Source organism: Bactrocera oleae, chromosome 4 (assembly GCF_042242935.1).
Source record: "Bactrocera oleae isolate idBacOlea1 chromosome 4, idBacOlea1, whole genome shotgun sequence".
In the NCBI taxonomy this organism is placed as follows: Eukaryota; Metazoa; Arthropoda; class Insecta; order Diptera; family Tephritidae; genus Bactrocera; species Bactrocera oleae.
Genome location: NC_091538.1, coordinates 19,009,231 through 19,029,256, shown reverse-complemented (window position 1 = coordinate 19,029,256; position 20,026 = coordinate 19,009,231). Strand labels below are relative to the sequence as shown.

The following is a 20,026-nucleotide window of genomic DNA, read 5'->3' as shown; positions in this document are numbered from 1 at the left end:
GTTGGTCTTGTCCTTCACCTGGCGCTATAACTAAACGGTTATAGTCTAAGTTTTCTACAGGAATATTGTCCAAAAGAGTTTCTTGACCGCCTGGATTTAGCTCTGAAAGTAAAAGACCCGTGTGAATATTATTGCCTGAGGGATTATCATAGGAAGTTTGTCCCGCATGAAAAGATTGAACCAATCGGGAATCCTCTGCAGATGCAACAAACGGAACTTCTTCTTGGTTATTAAATTCTGAAATCCAGTTTTCATTAATATGTATATTGTGCTCACGATACAGAGGGGTATTCACTAAGAACTGCAAAGCTTCCATAATCTTTGCGGGGCGTATGGTATCGATCATGTAATCATGATTGTATTCCAAACGCCTTCTTAAGTGAATTTGTATAACATGAGCCTCGTCAAAGGACCTTGGTAGAGATGTCACAATATTGTTAACAGAAATTGGTATATTAACAACAGCACCTTTGAGCAAACTCTGACCTTGATATCCTAACGGACGGATTGTCATAAAAGGCAATCTAGGCATTATGAGACGTTCTTCAATTGGAGTTAAACCTTTCAAACAATCCGGTATTTCAGGAAAGTCTAGACCGTTAGCTAAACATATTTTTGGACCGTTCTTTTTAACAATCGCATTTTGCAAGTAGCACAAAAATTGTAATTTCCATCTTCTGAAGGAAATTTTTGCATTAAAAAGAAGGCGGATGCAGCATTCGGGTGACCTTGCGCAATAGTTTTGAAATTTAATTTGCGAACTTGGTGTGAAAACCATAAGCCGCCGCAGCAAATACATATTTCAGTAGGGCCCTTATTTATATTTTGGAAATAAATGTTTTTGAAATCTGTTAAATTGCCACTATTATCAGTTTCTATAACATTATTTTCTCTCGTTAATCGGATTCGTTGGGACTGCCTTTGGTTTTCAATTTGTCTATTGAGTGGGTTATCTCTACGAAGGCGAACTTGACCTTGTCTAAGACGTCTCTGATTCAAAATTTCTTCCCTCATACCCCTCCTACTAAGCTGTCGACGTGGTGTTTCTCTATCACGCTCCTCTCTCCTTATTTCAGGATTTCTTCTTGCATGTTCCCTTTGCATTTGATCACGAATGCGCTCTAAATTCCTATACTCAGGATTTCTTGCGCGAAGTTCTCTATGATCCCTAGTGTTCCTACTTTGTTCATCATAACGTACCTCAGGATTTTCCCGACGAGATCTATGACCTCGAGTATTTCTTATTTGCTCTTCAGAGCGAATTTGGGGATCTTGCCGCCTTGTTCTATGTTGAACAGTATTTGCAACTTGCTCAACAGATCGAACCTCGGGGTCTTCACGCCGAGACCTATGACCTCGAGTATCTCTTATTTGCTCTTCAGAGCGAATTTGGGGATCTTGCCGCCTTGTTCTATGTTGAACAGTATTTGCAACTTGCTCAACAGATCGAACCTCGGGGTCTTCACGCCGAGACCTATGACCTCGAGTATCTCTTATTTGCTCAACAGATCGAAACTCGGGGTCTTCACGCCGAGACCTATGACCTCGAGTATTTCCTATTTGCTCTTCAGAGCGAATTTGCGGATTTTCCCGCCTGGTTCTATGTTGATTTGTATTGATTATTTGTTCGGACAGACGTACATCGGAATCTAATCTACGATTAGCGTGACTTACAGTATTTTGTGACTGCTCACTATCTCTATATAAAGAGTTCGCACGAAGAACTCTCATACGTCTTCTATTCTGAAGACGACTTAGTAATATAGATTTTCTACTTAATCTAGGCATAATTAATTAATAATAAATGGGTTAATATATAAAATACTTATGGATAATACTTATATAATTCAGTCCGTCCGGGTGTTAAAAGTTGGATCCTAGGTGCTGCTCTCTTTCACTGTTTCCTTGTAAGTTCTTGCTATGCTATTGCTCGTCACTGTACACTGTACCGTGTAATACACTAAAATTAGTTTGAATTAAGCACTTTGCTTGTAAAGACATCTAGTGAAACTGAAACTACAAACACAGTGTACTGATATTTATTATACTCTTGCAACATGTTGGTACAGCTTACGTACTTTTGTATACCTATATATTATTTAGCTATTCACTAACATAAGAATACATAATATTTAGTTATATTTATATTTTAGAAATTAGTAGTTTATTTCATTGTATTGAAATTAAGTTCTCGGAAAATCCCTCCGTAAATTACTTTTGTTAAACGCTTTCTAAAACAGGTACCATAGTTTGAAGGGTCTACCCATGAAGGCTAAATTAACAATAACTTACATAAATTTAATTATGGTATACACATATGTAGAACAGGTATGTAGATTTTCTTCTTTCTGTCTTAATATCTAAACCTTTCATAAGCTGCCAACGGCGCTAGGTAAAAATGTAATTTTCTTGAGTTTACAGCTCACTTCATGACCTTCATATTAAAATGTGTCGCTTTTGATAATACATTACTAATATTTATTTCATGCAATTTTTTGTAGAAAGATTTTTTTGCTCTATACAAAGTCCACCACTCTAAGAAACTTTTTTAGCATTGTTGTCTGGGATATTTTATAATAAGTTCAACATAATGGCTGAGAAAATATACCTAACCACTGATTATCACCAAATATTAGAAGAAATATATGTATATAGAAATCTATATCTATCACTTTAGGTGATGCAAACAACTCTTTGGTGAACAAAACTATACTCTGTTGCAACATGTTGCGAAAGTATAAAAATGTTGCGAATTCAACATTCATTACTCGATTATTATTTGGTATCTTATTAACTTATGTTATTGATCATAGATTTATTTTGTGTCAATACTATTTTTTTCTCCGAAATGTTAACTTTTATAAAAAGAAGCTATTTAACTCAAACATGGTATATGTGATATAAACTGAACCAAATGGGTTAGATTTAATATGTGGGGTATATAAGGTTGCTGTTGTAACAGAGGAGCGGAAATCAGTATATTAGGGTTATAAGGTTTAAACAAAGTCTAGACCAATTTCATTCATATGCAGCGATATACATTATTTTTAAGAAAAACTGTCCATTTAATTTCATTAAATTATCAAATTGACGAAAAAAATTATACCATAAGTAGTACATGTGAGCTGGGAAAATCAAAGACCAGAAAATTCCTCCAAACCGTATATTAAAAAATGTTGATTAAACATCCATTATTAAATGATATCGTGATTAAATTACAATCAAATTTGGTATCTTCTTGACTTATATTAAAGGCCATAAACTTAGTCTCAGTTTTATTGCTTGAAGTGAGATATACATAAGTATGAATGTGATATTAACTCCACCAAAGTGGCTAAATTTTATATTATCAGCTTAGGTTAGCAAACGTCAACCAGAGAATCGGAATTCATTATATGAAGGTGTGAGGTTTAGACTTAGTATATACTAATTTCATTCTAATTCAGCGTCAAACCACATAATTTTTAAGAAATCTTTTCCACTTAATTTCGTTAAAATATCACGTTGATCAACCGGAACGGTGTAAAGTCAGGTGGAAAGACGGAAATCATATATACCTCAAATGGAGTAAAGTCAGACGAATGTTCGAAAATCCTGATATTAGTTACATGGGGGCTAAGGAAAATTTTCACCCGATTTGATCTTGTTATGAGTAAAACACGCTCTCTCATTTTCATTGAGATAACTCACATATGCGGTATAAAGTCCCGCGGAAGTTCAAAAATATTTATATTAGATATATGAGGGCTACAAGAACTATTGATCCGATTCAACCCATTTTTGAAACAAAGACAAACTATTATCGATAACTTCATTTATTTATTCTATTATATGAATTTCAATTATATATCTTACACAATGGCCGATATTTACGGTAAAAAGTCAACTATAGGTACTGGGGTCCACATATTCAGTACCTAGGGGCTTGAACAGTTTTGGTTCGATTTAGAAAATTTTTGGTCACAAGGTGGCATACTTTAAACGTATTATTCACGCAAAGTTTTACGCCGATATAATCATTGTTGCTTGATTTGCATAGTGGAAAGTGTAATCAGATGGAATTTAAAACGATGTTATATGGAAAATAGGCGTGGTTGTAATCCGATTTCGCCCATTTTCGCACTATGACATAGAAACACGAAAAAAACGTTACGCACCGAATTTGGTTAAAATCGGTTAAGCAGATCTCAAGATATGGGTTTTCACCTAAAAGTGGGCTGTGCCACGCCCACTGTCTAATTTTGAACGCGGTTCCTATAAAGTCATCTCATACCATCTCAGAGATAAAATTTAATGTCTCTGGCGTGTTTAGTGCTTGATTTATCGCGCTTTTAGTAGTTTTTAACAGTACCGTTATATGGGGAGTGGGCGGAGTTGCCACCCGATTTCAACTATTTTCACACCGTCAATAGAAGTGCTAAAAACATTTGCTTCCAGTGAATTTTGTTAATATAGCATTAGCGGTTTAGGAGATATGCACATTAAACCTATTAGAGGCGGGACCACGCCCACTTTAAAAAAAAAAATTTTAACTGCAGATGCCCCTCCTTAATGTGATCCTGTGTACCAAATAACAGTCTTGTATCTTATTGCGGAGCTTAGTTATGGCAAGTTATTTGTTTTTGATTAATGGCGTTTTGTGGGCGTGGCAGTGGTCCGATTACGCCCATCTGCAATACCAACCGTCTCACGGTACCATGAAACATGTCTACCAAGTTTCATAAAGATATCTCAATTTTTACTCAAGTTAGAGCTTGCACGGACGGACGGACAGACGGACAGACGGACGGACAGACGGACGGCCGGACAGACAGTCACCCGGATTTCAACTCGTCTCTTCATCCTGATCATTTATATATATATAACCCTATATCTAACTCGATTAATTTTAGGTGATACAAACAACCGTTAGGTGAACAAAACTATTATACTCTGTAGCAACAGGTTGCGAGAGTATAAAAATGTAAATATGTTTATATATACATAAATACATATACATATGGGTCTGCATATATTATATATCGACCACTGAAATATAAATTACTTGATACCTGAAGAGGCTCCCGCTCCGGCCCGATATAATTGTGGTTGTATAGGTGCCGTTTCACACAGGGATTCAAAAGAGTCTCATACCAGTTTATTGTGGGCGAGGGGACGACGAGGAAAGACGAAGGGACCGTGCCACTCGTGTTCGGGTGGAACGCTTTGTGTTCTTGTTCGTAACAGCTCGCTGCTACCCTTTTCAGCATTCCTTTTCACTTTCAAATTCTTTGAATGGTTGCAAGAGCGCTCGGTTTCGAATGAATTCGATCGCAAATTTGAGTTCTGTTATCTATTTTTGTATGTAATATGCAAATACGTATGCATAGAATAATAGAAATATTATGACAAACTGTAAATAAGGAGAAAATTAAGATATAGATTATGGAGTAAAGAAATTATGAATTTTTAATACGGAGTAAAGAAATTATGAGTTTTTAATACTTAAAGATTAGGAAATTCCTATTATAAATTTGGCCTTGAAAATATTAGTTGCGGATATTCAATACATTCTTGTGGATTAGGGAATTCCCGTCTTTAGTATTTCTTTGAAACTATTTAGCGGGTAGGTACTTGTATTATGCATATTGTTCTACCATATTCATGGTAATTCATTGCAAGCAAAATGTGTGACCATCATCTCAACATACAAATGAAATACGCAGCACGCAGTGTTGCGCGGTGTTGCGCAGTCGAACCGCACAAATATTTACAAAAATTTTGTGAAAAGGAATGCAGAAAAACTAGACTCGAGTTGATGGACTCTTTTTGACCGTGTGAATGCCCAGAGCGACACCAAAAGAAAATTTGAAAAAACTCAGACTCTTTTGAATCCCTGTCTGAAACGGCACTAGCTAAGCATCGATTCATACATACAAATATACATATACTTGAGATATATATGAATCGATTTATATATGCAGATAAATAATTTCGTTTTTGTGCCTCTGCTGCCCTCTTCTTATCCGCTCTGTGTACTGTGTTATTGTAGCAACCACCAAAATTGCCACAGAGATTTGCGCCCTCTACGCATACATGTCACAAGCAACCAGCGCAGTAATATTTTTCTTTTTGTAATATTTACAACACCCTTCATTGTTGTTGTTAGTAGTGCAAAAAAAGCAAAGCAGCAATTGTTCAATCATCAAAACTATTCCTGCCTTGCCAATCGACGGCCACTTCGCCATGCATTCGCTACATGCATGTGTGTATGTGATTGTATATGTTTATATATATATAATATATGCACGTGTATGTATATGGGCCTGTGTCGGCTTCCTGCTATTTTGCACACCCGCTGCGATGCATTGAATTGAGCTGAGAGGCTCAAGTACTTAGGCGGGCGAGCACTGTTTGTTGATGCGTACATACAGTTGTTATTGTTGTTGTTTTTTCATTGGAATTTTTACCCGCGTTAATTGGGTTTATTTTTAATGATGTTTATGGTCATGTCAAATGTTGTGCATTGAATGCAATTATGCTGCGTTAGTGCGATGTCACTGCACGCAAAACTGACTGGCAAACGTATGTGTGTGTATGGATATTTGTTTATGTTTGTATGTGTTTGTATATGTATGATCGTTGGCTGCTGCCTGTTGTTATGCCACACGCTAATAGCACGACCAACCACAAGAAATTTCTCTGTTTACTTATGCTCTTTATACTTTCTATCTCTCCTTTTCTCTTGCACTTCTCTCTCAAACACTTCCTTGTCTATTTCCATGCATTTTGCTCGGGTGATTTATTTTCATGCACCCAATTGCCTCACAAGTCATTTGCTTTGATTGTTTCAACATTCCACATGCGGCATTTGCCTTCACACAGGCACACACACAAACATGGACCAGTGCACTGACACTCCTCGGGTGGCAACCTATTTGTATAAGTACATCTTTCACGGTCACTTCATGCGCCGCTTGTATAAATGCTGGTATTAACAATTCGTCTATCATTTCTTTTTAATCTCTTCTGCTTTTTAATTTTATCGCTCAATGTTCTCTTTTAATGGCTTTGTGGCTTGTCAATATAGATTGATACTATCACAACATGCTGCTCATTGTAAAATGGTATTGTGCAGCTAACGATTGTTTGTAAAAACTGATATTATTGTTTTATAAATACATAAATGGTCAGGACGACGAGACGATTATTTCCGATATTTAACTTTAGTAAAAATTGGAACGTCTTGAAGAAACTTAACAGTCTGGCGCCTTCCGGAGCTTCGTATTGCATATCGCCAAAGCATGTGAACAACAAAAACTTGGTACAGAAAATCCTAGTGGAATGAGATCTGTGGTTTAAACATTTTCGAATAGTTGGTGTAAAGTGATGTTCGACTGGATTTATTTTAATAATGTTTAAAACTTGTAAATCTATATTACCCAAAAGGAGCGAAAATAGTTTAAGAATAATGAAAAACGAGCGTGGCACCGGTCTCTGTTGAACCAAGCTTGGTGCGTAGTACTTGTATAAGTCCTCCTCGCTTGTTTGCAAATATGTTGAATTGGGCGTGAGATAAACCCTGACAGCTATTTGACAACCAACTGTGAGTCATTTAACCACAGTTATCTCACAAGTTATTATACAGCTATTTGAGAGCAGCCATTAGTAAAAAACCTTCTGACAGCAGCCATCTGAGAGCAATTGGTTCAAAATACCGCCCAAGAACAAATATTATTCTGATTTGAAAAATATTGTATATAATATTCGGTTTCAGCCGAAATTAGTTCTTCCTCATTTACTTTAAAATTCATTACTGTGTTTTTTTTCTGCTGGTCTGGCGGTCTAATGCAACTCAAGTAGCAGGAAGTACTTGCGCTTCGACGGGGAAGTGGCAGCAGCTGACGCCGTTCATGCCTAAGAGTACTCGCCTGTCAATTTGAAGTGCTTGTGACAAATGAGTTTACTTACGCTCGGAGATAACAAAATTTCGAATGTCGTACTCATTGTTTTGCTCAACGCCGTTGAATACTAATTGTGAATTTTAAGGAAAATTTTTTTATTTTAGTATTTTATTATCTAAGGCAATCCATTAAGTTTATCTTTAACTGTGGTTTTACTATATGAAGATCCTTTCGTAAAATTTCCTTTTTAACTGGTCGGTCGCCACTGATTTGCACGATGTAGTGTCACGGGGCAAAAGCATTCCCAAAGGTTAATAGAGGCACCTCCTAGGTTGGGTACTTTCCCTATTTTCTGAATCCTGGTGTTAAATGACCTACTTAAAAAACTCAAATAACGAGGTTGTCGGGTAACAGCCTACGCTGCCGACGTTGCTCCTATAGTTAAAAACAAAAATTCGAAATACCGTCTACGAGCTAACCAAGCGTATCTCAGCGTGGTATCCAACTGTGCAAATAGAAGCGGCTTAGCTGTCAACCCAAGTAACACTGAAATGGTTTTCTTTACTAGGAGTTACAAAATCCCAGACCTCCTTCTCCCCTTATTCGAAGGCTCGCACTTTCAACCTGTTTATACGGCGAAATACCTAGGGCTTATCCTTGATTGAAAACTTCCATGGATGACCAAATATTAAGTAGAGAGTAAAAAAGGAAAAACAAGGTTGCTTTATATATCATAGAGAAGCAATGGGGAAAAATGCTTGTGGATATATGCGCCATGTGCATTGCTGCGAAGACCGCTCTTAGGCTCAAAGAAGCTGGTTATATGAAGGTTACTAATCAACGTCACGATGAAATTTTCTTCTCCTTAAATTACATCACTGGAAACTTGAACCACTGCGTTACAGAGGCTACTCCGGGTGGCTGTTGCTCCGCTCACATATCGAGGTCCTCAAGCTTAGCTTTAGGTTATCGGACCACAGTAGTATTTGTCAGGCAGAAGTGGCTGCTATTAAGGTAGCAGTATACTAATTGCTTCAGAGTGCAGCTTCTCTGACGGAGTGTCTGTCCTCACTAGGAATAGCAGGAAGTAACTTCATCATTTCTCGCTTAGGCGCCTGGTCATACCTTAATCGCTGGAAATTGCAAAAGCCACGAGGCGGGACACCCGTATCCCGCTTGCATCGACTGGGAACTAGTTGGATTTCCGTTCTGAAAGCACTTTGTCGATTTATGAGGGTCTTTATGACCAAGGAGTTCTAGGTTCCACAATGGACCGGCGTTATAATCTGTCTAAGTACGATCCCGCATTCGTCGTTGCATTCACTTTTTATATTAGTCAACAAATATGTTGATGGAAGTATTAAGGCTAGAAAAGGAGAGAGAGAGAGAAAGAGAAAGAGTGAGAGAAAGAAACTGTTGGTACTTTGAACACATTATTTCTCATATGAATCCTGGAGATTATGGTTTCTGTCCACGTGTATCGCTGGGCCAACCTCCTCCGCTATGTATTTAGCTTCTTAAAATTAGACGACCTCGATGTTCCATCTTTCAATAATTTATGTCTTTCGCCTGGACTGTTTTATAACCAAATATATACATAAATAGTATTTTGGATGTAATATATTTTTTAGGTGGTCCGTCCCTTTGTTATAACAATAACCATAAAATCACCTTTTTGAACTATGCCAAGAAGAAGCCAGGCAAGAGTTTGGAATCTACTGCGACATAATTAAACATTAATTTAGGCATATAAGACCTTTAAGTCTTGATCTCTTAATTTAAAACGAAATTCTACTCATATGCTCGTATTTTCGTTTGTTTTTCTCGCGTATTTACGTTTGGTGAAAATGTTTATTGAAATTCCATTTCACCACACGTTTCCACGTTTCTTCTCGTCTGCCATAATGTTTCGGAACAAAACGAAAAAAAGCTATTTCGCAACAGACATAAACACTACGCCACATTTCCTCAATGAAACCAAAAAGTTAGCCGGCTTACGACGAGATTGATAAGAGAGAAACAATAGAAGTAAAAATTGTTCGGCGAGAGAGATATTCTAACTGTTATACGATAATTGTTTGCTGTGAGTGTTGTATATGGTTACTTAATGGTCATAGCAGAATGAGAGACCAATCCAGTGTACAGTATATGAGCGCGAACAGCTGAGCGTCGCGCACACGCGACAAAGCGACAAAACTGCATGCGAGTCACAGTTGCGGTGCTCTCTCTCTCTCTGTATGTGTATACAGCATGCCGCTATGCGTAGCCGTTATACGATGATGAGAGCATCTGAAACTATTTTTGCAAAGCGTAAATGACTTTTGTTAGCGCTAGAGGGGCGGAAGAGTCCTTGCTGTACATGTAGAGAGTTGGGAAACGCAGCCAGCGCGATACTCATAAAGGCAGGCGACAGACGAGCATTTTTATCGGCGCGCGATTGCAATTACTCGCGTGTGCACATGTGTAATGAACTGTTTGTATGCCTTGGCACTTGCCTTTCGTGCTGCAGCTGCTGCTTTAGTGAAGCTGTGCGAGCGCATCGTAGCGCTTACAAACACACACGCCGTTATGTCGCCCAACTGGCCACAAAGTCGGAGCCGTTGTGTCGAACAGTTTGCCAGCGATTGTCGTGTGAAAAGGACGTGCTAACGGGAAAAATCGGTAATGGTACAACATCGTACGTTTTACGCTCGGTCGCGTCGTGCAGTTTTCTAATGGAATACACTGCTAATCCAGCTAAGTGCACAAGTGAATAGCCAACTGGATTTTGTGATAAAGCTTGAAAGAAATGATCGAAATTCAAATATAATAAATAATAAAATCGGCTTGTGCATTGGAAAAGTGTTTCAAGCATTCAATCGAGTTTAAAAAGGTATTACTTCTTGGTGTGCAGCATTTCATTTTATTACCACAATTTCGTCTATATTGTAAAAAAGGCGTTTTCTTGCTGCTGTCGCCAGCGAAAAAACATAAAGCAGACAGTGCTGTCGTGTGAAAAGGCGAAAGAAAAAACAAGAAAAACGAAAAACACAAAATGTTATGGCAAATTTTGCTGCGCTTCCTTAATGTGCTGGCCTTTGCAAGTGGAAAAGTGGGTGTATGTGTATATGAAAATATGTGGGTGTGTGTGTGTTTGTGCGCTTTACAAGATTGAGGCGGAAGTCATTTTTGAATATCCGGCTTGTATTTTAGCTGTCAGTTGCGCTAGAAGAAGGAAGAACAGGCAAAGCCGCCCATAAAGACATTCATTTAAGTGGCTGCAGGGTTTAGCCGCTCAGGAATAGATAGGCAAATTGCTGCAGATATGGTATACGCAAACATACACATAAGTATGTAAATAACACCGTTAGCCTAGTCCTCTGTAGATTTTGCCACCCGCGTCACTATAACTCATATCGGCGTTAGCTGCTTATCCCTGTCGCTGGCTGTTGTCTCCGCTATTGGCGCTGTCATGTTGGCTGTTTGTTGTTGTCGTGCTGTTGGTTGCTGTCACCCAGCATGCTCCGCTATGTTGCTGTGAAATATTTTATACGCGCATTTGCATATTTTAAGGCGTTAATGCTTGGCATTGTGCTGGCGTAGCGCGAAGACGGCGCCGTTTTGTGTTACAGGCAAGTAAATATAGCAGCATTGACGTGCATAAGCTTTCTTCTCAGTAGACTTTATACGCGGCGCTTTAACTTGTCGATCGTGGCGTAAGATTTATTACGTATTTCTTGTGCACAGCTAGCAGATGTGTTGAAATCAGAGCTGGTGGGGGCGCTAGTAACTTGCTATTAAGGAAACAGTGACAATCATTTAAATTACAGCGTTCGGTAGTTTATTGAAATAGTGAAATCATTGCGGGTTTGTTAAGCAAATCATGCTTTAAGGCGTTCAGACACATTAGATACTTGAAATCTAGAATATGTTTGATACTAAAATATGTACTTTCACACGTGGGTGTGATTATGTCTACATCTATTTTAAGCCATGTATACATTTATTAAAGTGTTCTTTTAGGCGCTGGAAACTTTGTTACATTTTTACCCAAATAATATGGCATACTTTAATATATTTTAATCTAACTTCAAATTAAATTTTATTAAAGTAGGTTTTTAGGCGCCACAAATGTACAGAAAGCTAACTAAGTGTTAATTTATCTTTATAATTTTCCATACATAATTTTTTAAAACTTTTGTTTATTTTACTTCAAATTTATTTTAAAAAAATTTAAAAAAGGTTTAATTCTATTTTTGGCACGATTATTTTAAATAAAACATTTAGTGAAAAAGATAGCGAATATGTTTGTGACACATTAAAGTTTTACCGATTTGAATCCCACTTGAGATGCGCTATATAAATAAAAAAACCTCAAGGAAATGACGATTGCTGCAACACAAATTGCAAAAAATACCTATTTCTATACTTTTAAAAAAGTATTGCATATTTATAGGAACCCAATATAGAAGTTAAAAAGTTCCACTGAAAGCAGTATTTAAATTTGGAGTAAAATTTTTTTTGGATGGTCTCTTCAGTATTATAAAGATTACTGCATACACTTTAGCGCAGTTTTGGCAGCTGAATCATTCTGCTACCCGAAATGAGTCTTGAAGGTGGTACAAAACAAATGAAATCGCTTAAGCTTGTGTGTAAAAATAAACAAAACAGACAGCTTAAAGTAGTTGCTTAAATTTTTAGACACATAGAACTTAACAAAATGGATTAAATACAAAAAGCAGATTTTAAGCTGTTAAGCCAGCATATATAAGTAGCATACATTGAGGCACCTGAAGTCTATTCAAAGTATTTAAACCAAAAGAAATACGTGTATAATATTATTGGTAGGCTTTGTCATGACATGTTAAGCTTTATTAATAAATTCCTGCAGTCATCACGGCCTATACAAATCTTGATTCATTTGATTTCGAAAATCTAAATAGAATTTTTAATTTAAGGCAATTGAAATTTATAATGCAGATGCACAGTTATTTCCCATGGCAACACATTGCAGAAGCTTAGGCGCAATTGGCAGTTTATATTAAACACGTCTGAAAATTTATGACATACTTTTAAGAAAGCAGTGAACGTAGAATCCCCATTATTTCTGTGTAGTAAAGAATAGTAACACATTCTAGATATTTTTACTAAAGAGCAATAATTTTTCAATTAAAACCTTATGATTAGAGGCGCTATTTTTGTGAACAAGTTACATTTTTTTCACATATATTAAAAGTGCATTATATTATTAAATTTAATTTTTGCGGTTTGTTAAATTTTTAAAACCTTTATGTATTTATTATTTTAACCTACTTTTAGGCGCCTGTGCCTCGTAAAATCGTTAAAATCAATAATGACAACAATTAATTGCAAAATCAAAGTAGCAAACAAAAAGTGAGCAAAGCAATTAAAATAACAACAAAAGCACAAAAAATAAATGCAATTAAAAGTCGCATAAAACAAACAACAACAATTAAAATAGCGCAGAAGAAAGAAAAACAGCACGCTCAATGGCAATTGCATTTCCTTATCAATTACATTGGCAACATTGTAAACAAACAAACAACGCGAACGGAAAAGCGCGACGTTCCATTTGCTTACCAACACTGACAGCTGCTGACGTTGTTGTTTTAGTTGTTGAGCGCTGTCAGTGGCAATGCTTGTAGGTATGTGCGCCAGTGTGTGTTTCTGTTAATCTGTGGAGCGCCATAAAAAGCCAATTAATTTGCTTTATTTATGCAAATTGCAAACCTAGAGGGAAATGAACTGAAACAAAAAGTGTAAATCCTCAGATTTTTATTAAAAACTGTGTTCAAAATGCATTGAGCAATTTTATACAAAGCGAAACTAGCGGAGAAGGTGTGACTGTGAATGTGAAATTTTTTTTATTAAAATTAAGATTTGAAAAAATGCCACATTTTAATGTTTGATGAAAAATAAACGTTGATATGTGTGAAATTTTTTTGGAATAAAAATTGTATTTTCTTTTTAACATTACACATATACGACGTACCAGTGATTTGTGAGTTATATACAAAATTCTAAAAATAATGGCAACTAAATTTTTCTATTGTGTTCATCGTTCGAGAAATTTATTAGTTGTAGGTTTTTTAAAAATTAAAAAAGAATTAATAAAAAGATGGCAAGAAATTTAAGTTTAAATCAGAAATTTCTCAAAACTTTAATTCAATATAGGCCACATTCATTGAGTTATTCAGGCACATATAAATACACTTATAAGTCTTTAAAAGACTTTTAATTAATTTAATTATTTTATGAGATTAATGTGCAGAAGTCAATTCAGTAGTGAACAGCTTTATTTAAACATCAAAACATAATTTATTTATAAAAAAAGGTAACGAGCTTTATTTTATAAATAAACTATTCGTAAATAATTCCTTTTTTTCGCACTGTATTGTTGACTGCTTAAATATTGAAAGTCAAAACAGAAATTGTCAAAAAAAATAATTTTAAATTAAATTAGCTTAAAACATTTGTATATAAGTTGTTTAAAACATATATTTTTACATTTACTGTTAGAAAAAAATTATCACTAGTTCACACCACTGCAATACAGATAACACTTTAGATTTAATATTTATGTCTTGTTATTGATAACATTTAACAAATTTTGTGAAATATTAAGTTAATTTAGTTAAATTTGATTTTAATTTTAAAATTTTTTTATTTCATATTTAACAGGATTTTTTATCATATATAATCGCTTAATTACAATTGCAAATGGGATAACAATTTATGTTTTCAAAAATAATATATGAAGATGATAAAAATTATAATATTATACAATTATTACAAAAAAATTAAAAAAAATTGCAGACATTAATGTGAACTTCAAATTTAATCAATTTATAATGAATATATGTATAGGGTCTTTCAAATAATCACACTTTTAAAAAGTTTAATCGTAATTTATGAAAAACGTGTTATAGAAATTATATAAATTACTAAAGTTTTAGGCGCGTTTCATATAAATAATGACTGATAATTTATAGCATACCTTTAAGAGCACAGTGTTCGTAGAATACGAATTATAGTGATGCGTACACACACAATTTATTTTTTAGAATACAGAAATTTTTTACCCACCAACATATGTGCTTATATAACACCCAAAAATTCCTGGTATATTATTTATTTTTTGTAATTTTTAAATATATACTACAATAATTTCAAAAATTATTATAACTTTTAAATGTGTTAAAAATTTTCTTTTTAAAACTGCAACTGAAATTATGAAATATATATATATATATGTATGTATAATATTTAAAAAAATTTAATTTGCTTGTAATCACTTTTAGTTAATTTAATACAAAAATTCTAAAATTATATTGTGCATTTCATTCATAGATTTTTTATTTATAATTTTTTTTTTAATACTAGCTAGAATTTTATTTCTTTGACCTTATTTGTACTATAATATTAAAAACGCCTACATTTTAAAGTTCGTTGCTAGAATATTTGGTGCACACTATTTAAAGTTGTTTACATCTCTTTTTAAGTTTTTCAGTTACATATAATTTTGAAATATGCTATAAAATCTGTATTGTATCTCATATTAGCAGTAAATAGATCTGTATCTGTTTTAATTTTGAATTCTGCACCAAAGAATTTTTTTTTTTTGAAATTTTGATACAATAAAAGAATCTTTGCATTATCTTATAATAAATATGATAAACGGCAATAACATTTTTACACATATTCAAATTGGTTTAGCTTTAAATAAAAAAAATAATAATAAAATTTGTTTTAAATTTTCTATTTCAGATATTTTTAAAAAAACATGGACGAAGATACTTAGAGAACTGAAAATGTACTGAAAATAACCAAAAATGTACTTAACTTACTACAACCAAATATTTGACTAAAAAAGGTAAAATTTTTATAGCGAAAAGTGTAATTTGTGAAAATTGTTTGGTGGTGATATAAAAAAATTACGTGTGGAAACTTGAACATATGTGAAACATAAAAGTATACAATTTCGATATTACAGAAATAAAACAAATTATGCGCAGAACATAAAAAATAATAAATAAAATAATATAAATTGTGCAAAAATTTTTTGAAATAATAAACAGGACAAAGTGCTTGATAAAAGCGCTGAAAGTATGCAACCTTAACTCGAATAACAAAACACGCGTTGGTCGTTTTGCTGTTCGAATTTCCGCTTGATGAGTTACGCCAACTAATGCCTGCATTTTGCAACTTCAGCTTAAGCTGTGCTTAAGCTCCACTAATATAGCGCTAAGGTGAATATATGTATGTATGCAGAAAAAAATCTAAATGAAACACTGGAGTATAAGTGGAAACTAATAATTACAAAAGCAAAGCCGGAATGCAAACATAATAAATATAGTAAAAAGGCATAAAAAATTCTGCAATAAGCAAACAACAAAAGTAGGCTAACAAGCGATAAACAAAACAAAAGTGAGTTATTAAAAATTATGTAAAAAAGCGTCTGTGAGCAAATGCTGCTAATAAATGCGAGTACAGCGAAAAATAAATAAAGTGAAATTAAAAAAAAAATCGCTAACTGAAAATTCCGCAGTGAATGAAAGTGCAAAAAAAGTTAAAATAAATGCAAATTAATTAAATCGACGTGTGTGCAAAAAAATCGCAAAGCAAATACATTCGCAGCAAATAGACGAGAGAAAAAGTGACCCTCCCAGCTCAACTCAACTCAACAACTCAATTACAAGCAGCCACCGCTAAGCGCCAGCAAAGCAAAAAGATAAACAAAACCTACATTCACAATACTGCTGCAGCACTCTGCACCCCCTCCACCCCCACAGCTGCCTCAGCACACGCACTAGACGCAATCAATGCCCACTAGACAAGCGCGCCGCTCCAAAGTGCACTCGAAGTTTACACAACTGCACCGCTAAAGCTCTACGCTCCACACTCCTCTCCATTCCAGCTGCAGCAGTCATTTGTAAAACTCAAAAAATAATTCAAGTAAATAAAAAAATCTTTGCATATATTTCTGCTTGCACTATTTAACTACGCGCTCACTATCCTGGCGCATCTACGAGTAGCTCGGTAGCTCGACGCTTAAAAGGGAATAAAACGCGAAACGATAATTTCAGAAAAGGTAGGTTAATCATAGATTAAAATGCGTTTATTGTGCACATTTATCAATGTAAGCGCCCAGTAGCGTTGCAGCTGTACTGCACGGCGCCTGCCGATATGCAACGCTTATTGTTGGTATTGTGCCAGGGCTGCCATAATGCACACTTGTAGTTTCTCTTTCGTTAAAACGCGGCGCTTTTGAAAAGTGAAATACGCAGAAGCAGATAATTAAGTTGGCATTAATGGCTCTTTTGCCATATAACGCTGGCGAAAGCGCCATGAAGTAGGCCAATATTATTTCAATCATTTATCGCAACGTATTAACAAGGCAGTGAAAATAAGTGGAAAGATAGTTGCTGCCTTTTGCTTGTTTTTACTATGTATGTATATTAAACTTTTAAATATAGTTAAATTTATAATACAATATTTTAATTTTTCTTGCAACTTTTAAAGCGCTGTTTAACATTTTCTATGCGATATTAATACAGTTAAAGAAAAACTGCAATGTGACAACCACAATATATCTGACTCTCTAAATTTGCATAACAGTAAGCTCTAAGCAAAGTGAATGCAATTTCTTGACCATTTCAAAATATTATTTTTAATCTTATTGTCCTTTCATACGTAGAAGATTGTAAATATTGAACAATACACAATACATTACACAAGCAAAGGTTTTTTTTTGATTTAAATGTCTAAAATTTTGCTGCTGTTGGTGAAAGTTCGTATTATTGTTGCTATATCATTATTTTAGCCAATATCAGTTTTGCAAAATTTTTTCAAAAAGTATGATACTAATAATATCTTTTTGCTAGTACCCTTTTTAATAGCCATCTGAAGTCGTCACATTTATTGTAGACAATCTGTTTTCTTTTCTATTCAAATTATTTATTCTTATATTTACTACCAATTCGTAATAAAATAAAAATTTTTTAACAATATAATATATTTAATTCGTGTGTTCTGATATCAATTTTTTACAAAGCCTGGAAATATGCAAAAAAATTAAAAATTGTCTAACCTTTTATAGTTTTATTTTTAAACTTTAAACTAAGGTATAGCGTTATGGGGTAAAGTTAAAGTAAAACATTATAAAAAAAGTTATAGAAAATTTGTAAAGCTAATTGTATAATTAAACTTTAACGAAAATGAAATAACCTTTAAATAGAAGAAAGCTTTCTGTAAATATATGTAAACATAGAATGTAATAAAAGAACGGAGAAGGAAACCACTAATGTATTGCTGGGGGCGCGGTCTCTATAAGTTACAGTAGGACCAAGCTAGTCGAATTCAATCGGCACGGAGTAAATAAAGCTCATAGGCTAGTCTTTCAAGGGCACTTATATTTTTTGTATCTGGAAAACCCTCAGTTACTACTTACTAACACTTGGCCAATAATAAGACTTCAAATTACTTATTTATTCCTGATCAGGAGTTATTATTCATCAATCAGGCGTAATTGATTTCATTTCAAAAAACTTGTTTTCTACTATATAATTTTTATTATAATTTAATTATACAATTTGCTTAAAATTTCCTATAATTTTTTTTTTTTTTGTAATGATTTACGTTAACTTTACCCTATAACGATATACTTTAGTTTTAAGTTTAAAAATAAAAATATATATGAATTTTTTTGCATACTTCCAGGCTTTGTCAGAAATTGTAGAGTTATTACTGGTTTAATCAATTGGCTGGACGTGGAACATCCTTCCTCCGAAGTATTTTATATCAAATATGCCGAGTTGAAATAAATATATTCCTCTTTTCAATACAAGCTGAACGATCGGAATCGTAAGCTTGTAGAAAAATTTTTTATTACCTTAGAATTGTCCACGGATTATTGTTTAAGGCAACGCAAAAATATCCGAAGACATTTTCTAGATCGGGCCACTACATGATATAGCTGCCATACAAACTGAACGATCAAAATCAAATTTTTGTATGGCAAATTCTCTATTTGTTAAGCGCAACCTACTTTGGCTGCAATCGAAGTTAAGAGTTTTTTCTTGTTTCATTTTCAGATAATAACTAAAAGTATGTTTTTTCACCTACACTTTTAATTTCACTTTTTAAACTTTCTCGCACAAAGCAATATGAATATTTCAAAATTTAATTCGTTCTTCATATTTACATGCGCACTTTTTTACCTACTTACTTACCCACTTACTTAGTTTCTTATCTACTGCGTACTTACGCACTTACCTTCCCACTTACAGCAGATGTGTACACATATAAAACCCTTTGGCAAGCGCTGCAAGCGTACGTTCTAGTATATATATGTGTTCATAAGTAGATACATATATATATATATATATATAGATGTGTGCGTGTGTGTGTTTGAACGTAAGTAAGGCGTTTACTTAACTGCTTATGCACTTACGCGCATACTTGTAGCAAAGGCTATTTACCAACTCGCACACATTCAAGCGTATTCAGGCATAGTTGCCTATACGTATTTATAGACATATATTATGTATATATACTTACATATACCTGCTTCTTTTGTGTATACATATATATGAATATGAGAGTATACATGTATGTGTATTAGTCGTACCCCACAGCCGCCATTAATATGCTACAAGCATTTCATTGCATGGCTCTCTCTTCTCTTTAACATACCGTCATATATATTTATGTATATATGTATATTCCTGCGTGTCTCCATTCATCTGCTTCCATTTATGCCCGCGCGTAAGGATTATCAGGCTATAATTTATGTCAGCTTTTACAATGTCTTTCCCCGTTACCTTCCATCAACTCCTCTCTCCGCTTACCTTTCACAGTCAGCTTATTTGCTGGCACCGCATTTTCTCTATACATTTGTATTGTTTTACTCGCTTTCGTTTAATGCTTAATGCGTTTTTATTTTATTATTGCTTGTTTCCTTGATTTTTGCTGCTTGTTTATGCGATTTTTGTGCTTCCTTCGATTCATTCAACTTCTTTTACTTCATTAAATTGCTTTCTTGCTTGCTATTTACTTGTAAATATTGCTTTTGCATTTATTTAAAATTTTACTCATACATACGCACACGCATTCGCGTTGCAGTTTGCTTCTCAGCGTTCGTT

The 20,026-nt window shown here is 34.4% G+C and overlaps 1 protein-coding gene across 1 annotated transcript in view; it reads left to right on the top strand.

Annotated features, from left to right (window-relative positions):
* The first annotated feature begins 10,207 nt into the window (after positions 1-10,207).
* Positions 10,208-20,026, top strand: part of tei (teiresias) — a 213,348-nt gene continuing 203,529 nt past the window's right edge. The window contains exons 1-2 of the mRNA XM_036375805.2: positions 10,208-10,755; positions 15,651-16,974. The gene's annotated coding sequence lies outside the window, so the exon portion shown is untranslated. The remainder of the gene's footprint in view (positions 10,756-15,650; positions 16,975-20,026) is intronic.